A 12,086-nucleotide genomic window follows, 5' to 3' on the forward strand; every position below is an offset into this window, starting at 1 on the left:
TTAATCAAGGCTCATAATTGTCTTCCTATTTTTAAGAATAAGGGCATAAGGAGAATTGCTGATGATCCTGCAAAAACATAAGTCATGTGTAAAGTGCTATGTAAATTGATCAATTATAATTAAATATCTTATGTGTTTTGAAAAAAATCAAATATTTTGTGCCTTAAGAATAAAGAAATAGAACCCATGTTAATCTTAAATTTTTCTAGTCCTACAATGAAAGGGCAAACTCTAGCTATTGATGCCAATCAATTTGCTCATTATACGGTTAAAAAAAAACTGGATCTCCTTTCATATTTTTTTTCCTTTCTTTTCTTCTATTATTTTTTCTTTTGTCAAACAGTAAAAAAAATTGTTGACCATCAATTATTTAGGCAGGTATAGTGAGCAAATTTATGGGTACCAACATCATTTTCTCTATGAAAATAGATATGATCTTCTTGGCATGTATGGATTTTGTTTATAAAGTATGATTTTGGCACTGTAGTTTGGATGAAGTTCCAATTTGGTAAAAGTTTCCGTTCTCGTGATATAACACTGTAGTTTTTTACAGTCTACGTACAAACAAAGACATCTTTACCTGCCACGGCACTTTTCAAGAAAACACTGCAAGGAATATCTTCATGCCGTTGGAAGTCCTGAAATAGGTAAAGGAAAAAACTAGTTAGCGAAGATCTGTTAAAGAAAAACTAGAGCAAATGTGATTAACATTATTCCTTTTGGGAAGACTAAAGATCAACTAGTAGTCGTTTAAATATATATATATATATATATATATATATATATATATATATATATATATACAGTTATTCTCTTATCCGGATGTCCGCACGTTATTATCGTGCGGATCCTATTGTAAACAGGCAGGAAAACAAAAAGGGTTAGTACAAAATACACTGCGTCCGCACGATAATAACGTCCGGATGTCCGCATAAGAGAATTTCTGTATATATATATATATATATATATATCAACTAGCAGACTAAGGACAAGGATGATTTTCCTGGGGCGGGTAAAGTTAGGAAAATGGGGTATTCATTGTAAATTGTTCTCCTTTAACCTATATTTATGGCAAACCAAAAATCACCTGATATATGAGCAATGCTGAATATTTCAATAAACAAAAAATTCGGGTATATGGTGAATGCTCTTAACTAGTTGATGTACAAGTCGAAATGAACTACTCATACCTGCTCTTATCTTGGAATCTGATAGTGATTTGGGTTTGAGAGGTGGTTTTTGCCTATCTGTTTTTAACCTTTCTACAACAAGAGGTTTGGCCAATGAGTTTTCACTGGCACGACGCATAATCGCTTGAGCCTACAATGACAATATCTATGGAAATCAATATAGCAAATGATTTTACATAATTATTCACAATTTGGTAAGATATAACATTATAATAAATTGTTTGAGAAAATTATTTTTAGGAAAAAGAAGTTGAACAGTCAAATATGGCAGTCACAACATAGACATCATGGATTTCAAGCTTTGGGCACATTATTATTTCCTGAAAATTAAAAATTTAGGTTCATTTCTTTAAACTATTCACCTTAGCAGGAATATTGTCATAGACATTGATAATCCCATCATAAAGTATTGTAAGTTGTTTTGAAGTCCTGTTGGCACTACTACAAAAAACACTTTGCGCGACGAATGATTTTTGGTCGCGCAAAGGAAAATTTCGTCGCGCAAAGTTTGCGCGACGAAATTTTGGTCGCGCAAGTTCTGTCGCGCAAAACTCGTAAAGAAAGGGTTTGCGCGACGACGAAAATTCTTCGTCGCACAAAGCCACTTTGCGCGACGAAGGATAACAACTTGCGCGACGAATCATGACGACTTTGCGAGACGAAAATAACAATTTTGCGCGACGGAAAATAACAACTTTGCGCGACGAATACTAATTACTTTACGCGACGAATATTATCTACTTTGCGCGACGAATATTATCAACTTTGAGCGACGAAAGTTAATGTCGCGCAAATGTGCTTTGCGCGACGAATGTTAACATCGCGCAAAGGTTTGCGCGACGAATTATTCATTTTTTTTATTTTTTTATATTTTTATTTTTTGAAAATTTTAAACTAAAATAAACTAATTTAATAGTTTGCGCGACTAAATATTTTGTCGCGCAAGGTTTTTGACATTTTTTATTATTATTTCTCTTATATCAATTTCATTATATTAATTTTTTAAATTTAATTTAACTGTACGATTTTATTTTTCTTAATTACTTTAATTTAAATTGACATATTCAAAATAAAATTACATAAGAAAAATAGTGGTCAAATTATCCAATATACATAATATTCAAAATGTACACTTAAATTAACAAAGTACAATAATAAAATCTACAAGCATCTTATATCAAATCCTCAACTTTAGCCTCAACAATTCCCTACACACAAAAAAAACAAATATTGTCAAATAACAAAACAATAACATAAAATAATGACAAATAATTGGCATAAACTCAAAACTAACTCCAAAAACACATATTAATGAAAAAAAATTAAAATTTACAGAGAAGTGAGTGTGAGAGAATTAGAGAAGATAGTGAGAGAGAGAGATGAGAGAGTGAGTGAGAGTGAGAGATGATGAAAAGAGAGATGAGAGAGTGAGTGAGAGAGAGAGAGAGAGAGAGATAGTGAAGAGAGAGATGAGAGATTAAGTGAGAGGAGTGAGTGTGAGAGAAATGGTAGGATTTGGGGAGTGGGAAAGAGAGAGAAATGGTAGGATTTAGAAGACATTGAGAAAATGATGGAGGAGTTATTTTGCTTTTAAAGAACGTATCACTTTGCGCGACGAAATAATATATTCGTCGCGCAAAGTGTTTAAAAAAAAAATTTAAAAAAAATTCCCATTTTCGGTGCCCGCCAAATTTTTTCAGTTTTGGGCGACGAATTTCTGGTCGCCCAAACTTTTGCGCGACCAAAATATTCCCGCATCCCATTTTTGGTGCCCGCCAATTTTTTAGAGAATACTTTGCGCGACGAATACTTATATATTGGTCGCGCAAAGTCGAAATTTTTTTTAAAAATCCTATATTTTGTGCCCGCCAAATTTTTAGAATATATACTTTGCGCGACAAATAATTATATATTGGTCGCACAAAGTCGAAATTTTTTTTTTTTTTTTATTCCCATTTTTGGTACCCGCCCAAATTTTTAGAGCAAACTTTGCGCGACGAAAAACATATATTGGTCGCGCAAAGTCGTAAATTTTTTTTAAAAAAAATTTCCCATTTTTGGTACCCGCCCAAATTTTTAGAGTATACTTTGCGAAACGAAAAACATATATTGGTCGCGCAAAGTCTTAAATTTTTTTTTTTTAATTTCCCATTTTTGGTACCCGCCAAATTTTTAGAGAATACTTTGCGCGACGAATAATTATATATTGGTCGCGCAAAGTCGAAATTTTTTTTTTTCATTCCCATTTTTGGTACCCGCACAAATTTTTAGAGTATACTTTGCGCGACGAAATATTATATATTGGTCGCACAAAGTTGTAAATTTTTTAAAAAAAAATTCCCATTTTTTTGCCCGCCCAAATTTTTTAAAAAAATTTAAAGCTACTAATAAATATATATACTATTCAATTTCTTAAGTGTTATACGTTCAAAATAAACAAATTTAAAGCTACTCAACGATCCAACCGTCAAACTTGTTTGTTTATACTTCGAGATCATATACGCCAAAATTCAGAAAAAATAAACATTAAGAGATCAATTAATGGGACAAAACATTTCGACGGTTATAAAAGAAAAATCAAGATTTAACGGTTATTTCAACTCTGATTTTGATGATTTTTTACAGCTACACTTCTTGACCCTATATGAATACAATGACTGCATTCGATCGTCAATTTAAAGTATTTACACTAATAGATACCACAAAATCTTATGTTATATTTAATAAAAGTATAAATAAACTCTTAATTGTTAGTGAATATATTGTTTTGATGGGATATGTATTCTATGAAACTAGTTTCAACGATCCAACCGTCAAATTTGTTTGTTTATACTTCGAGATCGTATACCCCAAAAATCAGAAAAAGTAAATATTCAGAGATCACGTAATGGGACAAAACTTTTCGATGGTTATAAACAAAAATCACGATTTAACGGTTATTTTAACTTCGATTTTGATGATTTTTACAACTACACTCCTTGACCCTATATGAATACAATGACTCAATTTGATCTTCAATTTAAAATATTTACACTAGTGGATACCACAAAATCTTATGTTGTATTTAATGAAAGTATAAATAAACTCTTAATTGTTAGTGAATATATTGTTTTGATGGCATACGCATTCTACGAAACTAGTTTCAACGATCCAACCGTCAAACTTGTTTGTTTACACTTCGAGATCATATACGCCAAAAATCGGAAAAAATAAACATTCAAAGATCAAGTAATAGGACAAAACTTTTCGATGGATATAAACGAAAAATCATGATTTAACGGTTATTTCAACTCTGATTTTGATGATTTTTTTATAGCTACACTCCTTGACCCTATATGAATACAATGAATCAATTCGATCGTCAATTTAAAATATTTACACTAGTGGATACCACAAAATCTTATGTTACATTTAACAAAAGTATAAATAAACTCTTAATTGTTAGTGAATATATTGTTTTGATGGCATATGTATTCTATGAAACTATTTTCAACGATCCAACCGTCAAACTTGTTTGTTTATACTTCGAGATCATATACGCCCAAAATCGGAAAAAATCAACATTCAAAGATCAAGTAATAGTACAAAATTTTTCGACGGTTATAAACGAAAATTCACAATTTAACCGTTATTTCAATTTCGATTTTGATGATTTTTTACAGCTACACTCCTTGACCCTATATGAATACAATGAACCAATTTGATCGTCAATTTAAAATATATATTTTCTAACAAAAACCCAATCCGAACTACAATAATATATGTTTCTAACAAAATAATTTTTTTATTTTATTTATTTTTGTACAGACTTTGCGAGACGAAGATTATTATTTGTCGCGCAAAGTCATCCAAAATATTTTAAAAATAATTTTTTATTTTATTTATTTTTGTAAACACTTTGCGAGACGAAGATTATTATTTCGTCGCGCAAAGTCATCCAAAAATTTTTAAAAATAATTTTTTATTTTATTTATTTTTGTAAAGACTTTGCGAGACGAATGACACTTCGTCGCGCAAGACTTTGTGCACCGAATTATTGTCTTTCGTCGCGCAAAGTCATGCATAGATTTTTAAAAATAATTTTTTATTTAATTTATTTTTGAAAAGACTTTACGAGACGAACCACATTCGTCGCGCAAGACTTTGCGCGACGAATTTAAGTGTTTCGTCGCGCAAAGTTACTTTTCGCGACGATGCTTTGTCGTCGCGCAAAGTGACTTTGTGCGACGATTTGTATTTCGTTGCGCAAAATTTAGTCGCGTAAGACTTTGTGTGACAAAGTTTAATTTTCGTCTCGCAAAGTCACTTTGTGCGACAAATTGTGTTTCGTCGCGCAAAGTTTGGTCGCGCGAGGGGTTTTTTTTACTAGTGTGGATTGATCATCACATCTGTGTGTGTACACACACAACAAAAATTGAAGTGGACTAACTTCAAAAGGGAAACTAATGTTATAACACAAGAAATAATTAGGGTAACGATTTTGGCACTCCTAATTTAGCTTATAGAAATTCAATTTAATTCCTTTTAAAGACTCTCAGTGGACGTTCCAAAAGCATAAACGGAGAGTGCCAACATCGCTACCCAAACATAATAAGCATATATATAATGACGAACGTAAGGAAAACATACCGCAATCGAGGAAGCAACCGTTGCTCTAGCAAAGACAGCCGGTGTCCTGGGAAATTATTACTACCAAGAAATTTAGGTGGTAATAAAGGGCGGGGTGATGAAAGCCTTTTGATAATTTCTTATTCAAATTCAGCTTCCATGCTGGTTTTAGCCACGTTATTTTGACTTCTTGTAAGAAGATACTTTCTGAAGAACCAAACACTTTGAGACATATTATTCTCTTCATCCATTGATCTTAAGCTGATGTCTCTTTGCTGGTCATCTGGGGTCCTTGTAACTCTTTCAAAACCAGAACTATTTTTATTTTCATCTTCTCCATACAGTTCTTGGTCTGTTTTCATGAAGAAGTCCTTTGGTATAATTGGAGTGCTACAAGCCATGATATATATATGTTGCTCTCCCAACTTATTCCCAAGAAGTGAACAGAAGACTTCAAACATATCTATATATATACACACTTGAGAAAGAAAAACAAAATTTCTGAACATCGAACCCATATAAAGGAAATGAAAATTTTATATATATAGCCAAATTCCCATCATCCCATGACAAGCACAAAACTGAAATGGTATACAGGAAACCCCTCAAATATTACTCTGTGTCTGTGTCGAGGACAAAGATTGGTTGTTTGAAGCAGAACAAGTTCAAGGTAACTTAACCTGCATGGTGCTCATCGACAGTTTGGCAGCATCCGCTGTGATGTAAGTCCCTGCCAATATCTTTGTTAGTAGAGGAGTCAGGGCTACTGCCCCAAGAGTTGTGCATACCGTCATTACAATAGATAGAGTAACATCCCCTTGAGCAATTAAGGTCACCTGAAAGGCTATTTCATAAAAAAGCATTGAATGGAGTTGAATAAATGGCCTTGGCAGGCGCTAGGCGGGGGCTGGGCGGGCGCTAGGCGGTCTCTAGGTGGGCGCTGGAGAGAGAGAGAGAGAGAGAGAGAGAGAGAGAGAGAGAGAGAGAGAGAAACGAGGATGACGATGGTGCTATGAGGCGAGAGAGACAGGAACGAGGATGACGATGGAGTTATGTTTAGGGTTTATAAATGGGCCTGGGCTTCATAAAATACAACATTAAATGGATTTTGCATTATGAAATCACTAAAGTAACCACTAACAAGTAACAAATAACGTAGCAAACTTGCGCAAAATACCATAGCAAACTGCCGCAAAATATTTAAGGGCTCTATCAACTATGCCTGGACAACAATTCCTGCATATGCAAGGCAAGAGGTCCTTTGCAATTAGAACTTCGCAGGTTATTTTATGCTATTGCTGATGCAGTTCATGATGAATCTCTTTTTCAGTGGGATAATCAGGTTCATGCTGTGCGCCACCGAAGGGCCACCGGTCCACTTTAAACATCCCATCAATCCGTTAAACCCGGAGAAGCACGGTGTGGCTAAAGGACCTCCAAAATTCTACAACGCACAAGTACTGCTAATTTCTTCTTTCCATAACTATTTTTTTAGTCTATTCTCTGTTGTTTTTTATGCTTTATTGCCCCCCTAATGGATCTGCTTTCCTCTGTTTTCACTCTTGCAGATGCACAATGCTGCCTTTCAACTACCTTGTTTTGCAGAGAAGGCTATATCTGTTTCAAAAGATGCCATGAACATCGTTTAGAATGGTGCTAGGAAATCAAGGATAGCTTATGTATATCGTCTGTGATGCAGGCGCATCTGCCGTGCAAAGTGAAGGAAGACCCACAAGGACATCTAATCCCCCCAATTTATTAGCATATTATTATTATGGGAGCATTTTTGCTCACCCACATTAACCATAGGTATGTTCTGTTAGAAGTTGTCATATGTTGAATTTGTCTATGTTAATTATGTTGTCTAGTAGTCAATTAATGTGGCTAGTAATAGTCAATTAATGTTTGGCACCTACTATGTTTGGCACCTACAATATTTGGGGGGCTTGACTAGTTTGGTTGCCTAATTAGTTTGGTTGCCTAACTTGGTTGGTTGCCTAACTTGGGGGGCTTGACTAATGTCTTAGGAACTTGTATATATATGTGTTGATTGTAAGTAATGAACATAAGTGAAAATCAGAAAATATTCAACAACTCTCATTCTCTCTACTCTTTCCACTTTCTTCTCTCAATATTCTCTATGTTTTGACCTGGTATCAGAGCAGCGATCTTGCTGACTCTAGTCTTGAATTGTTGTTTCCATCATGGGAGAAGATGATTTTTCCCATGTTGAAAGTAGCACCACCGATCCTACTACTTTCACCGAATTTGCTGCTCAAATGGCTGAGTTGATGAAGATACAAGCATCAACATCGAATACGACCCCGACCCCGACCCCGACTATTACCTACGAAACCTCTCCTGCACAAATTGGCATTAAGTTGGATGGCTCCAACTATGCCTTATGGTCTCAAGTTATTGAGATGTATGTTGCTGGCAAGGATAAGCTGGGATATCTCACTGGTGAACTCCCAGCACCTTCTCAGACGGACTCGACATTCAACCGATGGCGAACAGAAAATGCAATCGTGAAAGGGTGGCTAATCAACTCCATGGAGCCAAGGTTAATTGGCAACTTCATTAGATTCTCGACGGCCAAAGGAGTTTGGGACGCAATAGCCACAACTTACTTTGATGGCTCTGACACCTCCCAGGTGTATGATCTTAAAAGGCGAATCTCCCGTATGCGACAAGGGGGAGGTTCGATTGAAGCTTACTACAATGATCTCCAAGGCTTATGGCGAGAAATCGATTTTCGCCGTCCAAATGAGATGAAGTGCGAGTTGGATATCAAAAAATACTATGATATCATCCAAGAAGATCGAGTTTATATTTTCTTGGATGGTTTGGATGATCGACTAGACAAAGCCCGAAGTGATGTGCTCCAAATGAGTCCATTTCCTACAGTAGAGCAAGCTTATGCTCATGTTCGACGAGAAGATATCCGACAAACTGTGATGTTAGGAGCTCCAACACCAACCGGAGTAGGATTGGTAACAAAAGGAACATACCGACCCTCTCGCCCAATTCCAACTGCTCATCTCCAGCTACAGACAGCTGCCAATAAGACTACTCCACCTTCTCGACCCAAGGCTCCCACAGATGGGAGTGGTTGCACTCACTGCGGGAATCCAAAGCACACTCGAGAAACTTGTTTTAAACTACATGGTTATCCAGATTGGTGGGATGGTCTCAAGGCTCGTAAACTTGCTGCTGGAGGAACGGGTCGTGCTGCCCTTGTCACCTCGGATCCTCTGGTAACGTTAATTCCTCATGAAGAGTCTACCTCAACATCAGAAAAGGACTCTTCATCTTTCAGTAACTCAGGTAACTGTGGATATGTATTTCATACATCATATACAAGTGACTCCACAGGTTGGATTATTGATTCAGGAGCCACAGATCATATGACGTTTGATCCAACCGATTTTCTAAGCACAACCACACCACAACGAACAAGTATTGCCAACGCAAATGGTGTTACCTCTCCTGTGATTGGTGCTGGAACCATTGGCCTCTCTCCATCCCTTACTCTTCAAAATACTTTGCTTGTCCCATCGTTGTCTAATAAATTGATATCTGTTGGCCAAGCTACTGAGCAACTAAATTGTTGTGTACTTATGTATCCCGATTTTTGTTTATTTCAGGATATTCTCACCAAGGAGATCATTGGTCGTGGTACTAAGAGAGGGGGGTTGTACTATGTGGATGATTTCAGTATGGGAAGGGCACATAGTGTGAAGCACTCATCGACTTGGAAGGATCGACAACTTTGGTTATGGCACCGGCGTTTGGGGCATCCGTCTTTTGGCTATATGAGACATCTATTTCCAGATTTGTTTTCGAATTCCTGTACCACTGATTTCCAATGTGATACTTGTATCTTAGCCAAGAGTCACAGAGTCTCTTATCCATCAAGTACAAATAAAAGTGTTGCTCCATTTGCTTTGATACATTCTGATGTTTGGGGTCCTTCACCTATCTCTACAACTTCTGGCTTCCGGTGGTTTATCACCTTTGTAGATGATTGTACCCGCATGACTTGGCTCTTCATGATGAAAAATAAAACTGATGTGTTCCCTATATTCCAGTCATTTCACAAGCAAATTGAAACTCAATTCTCTACCAAGATTCAAGTCCTTCGTTCTGACAATGGGGGTGAATATATCAACCATGATTTTCAGACTTACTTCCAGATACATGGCATCATCCATGAGACCACTTGTCCTCAAACTCCCCAACAGAATGGTGTTGCGGAACGAAAAAACCGACACCTCCTTGAAACAGCACGAGCTCTTTTGATTGGCGCTCATGTTCCTCGCCACCATTGGGATGATGCTATAGTCACCGCAGTGTACCTCATCAATCGAATGCCTTCCAAAGTTTTAGACTTCCGGACTCCATTACAAGCACTTGCCCAACATGGGCCCTTGCCCTCCGTTCAGATGCTTCCGCCCCGAGTTTTTGGTTGTGTAGCATTCGTCCACCTCCATAAGAATCAACGTGGCAAACTTGATCCATGTGCTCTCAGATGTGTGTTTGTAGGCTATGCTGCCCATCAGAAGGGATACCGATGCTATCACCCCTCCAGTCGTCGTACATATGTCACTTTGGATGTCACTTTTATGGAATCGGAAATGTTTTTTCATGATCCGATGTCCAACTCTCCGCCTCACAGAGACATACAAAGAGAACCACTGGGCAAGGAGGCCCTGGAAATTCAAGAACTTGAAGATTGGAGCAAAACGGATCCCAAAAGTCCAGAAGAAAATGTAACCTGCCCAAAAGCGACCGGTCGCCAGGAGCCTAGCGACCGGTCGCATAGAAGTTCTGAAGGTGAAATTCGAACCTGTACAAAAACGACCGGTCGCCAGGAGCCCAGCGACCGGTCGCTTCCAAGCGCTGAAACTGAGTTTCGAATCTGTCCAGAAACGACCGGTCGCCAGGAGCCCAGCGACCGGTCGCTTCCAAGCGCTGAAGCTGAAATTCGAATCTGTACAAAAACGACCGGTCGCCAGGAGCCCAGCGACCGGTCGCTCCACAGCAGAGAGCACAATATTTTTTCCTACTTCGCCGACGATAATGATGAAGACCCCCCTCACATCTCAGTACCAGCTGATCAATCTCCTGAGAATACTCCTGAGGTACGTGATTCTACTACATCTACTGTTTTAGTTGATGAAACTGTTAGTTATAAATTACCTGATAGACAGAATCGTGGAAAACCGCCAATTCGGTATTCACCGGATAATGGCAAGGTATCAAAGTATCCAATTGCAAACTATGTTTCTGCGGAAAAATTATCTGCACCCCTCCAAGGCTTTGTACACCAGTTATCCGCAATTCATATTCCAACCAAAGTGAGTGAGGCATTGAAGGATCCAAAATGGGTTCAAGCAATGAGGGAGGAGATGCATGCTCTGGAGAAAAATCACACATGGACACTGGAGAATTTACCTCAAGGAAAACGGACTGTCGGATGCAGATGGGTTTACACTTTGAAATACAATGCTGATGGGTCAATTGAACGATACAAAGCACGACTTGTGGCAAAGGGATACACGCAGACATATGGTATTGACTATGAAGAAACATTTGCCCCAGTTGCAAAACTTAACACCGTTCGTGTGCTATTGTCCATTGCAGCAAATCTCGATTGGCCTCTCCACCAATTTGATGTGAAGAATGCCTTTCTCCATGGAGAACTCACAGAAGAAGTCTACATGGATATCCCACCAGGATACGTTACATCTACTCCTGCTAATGTGGTGTGCAGATTGCGAAAGGCATTATATGGATTGAAACAGTCTCCCCGAGCATGGTTTGGGCGTTTTACCGTGGCAATGAAGACTTATGGTTTTAAGCAGAGTAATTCTGACCATACTCTGTTCTTAAAACACAAGGGAGGAAAGGTAACTGCTCTCATCATTTATGTTGATGATATGATTATTACTGGGAATGATAAGCAGGAAATTTCTCAACTACAAAAATGTTTGGCAAAGGAGTTTGAAATGAAAAATCTTGGTGGACTCAAGTACTTCTTGGGCATTGAAGTTGCTCGATCAAAGCAAGGCATATTCCTCTCACAAAGGAAGTATGTTCTAGATTTATTGGCAGAAACTGGAATGTTAGATTGCAAACCTGTGGACACTCCAATTGTTCAGAATCACCGCCTTGGGGAATATCCCAATCAAGTACCCACTAACAAAGAAAGATATCAAAGATTGGTGGGACGACTGATCTACCTATCCCATACCCGACCCGACATCGCGTATGCTGTAAGTGTTG

At 37.6% G+C, this 12,086-nt stretch overlaps 1 pseudogene; it reads right to left on the reverse strand.

Moving 5' to 3' along the window:
• On the reverse strand, positions 1 to 6,199 carry LOC148296240 (uncharacterized; annotated as a pseudogene).
• Between the last annotated feature and the right edge of the window lie 5,887 nt (positions 6,200 to 12,086).

The sequence above is a fragment of the Prunus avium genome, chromosome 2, assembly GCF_965620075.1.
Source record: "Prunus avium chromosome 2, drPruAviu1.hap1.1, whole genome shotgun sequence".
NCBI lineage: Eukaryota > Viridiplantae > Streptophyta > Magnoliopsida > Rosales > Rosaceae > Prunus > Prunus avium.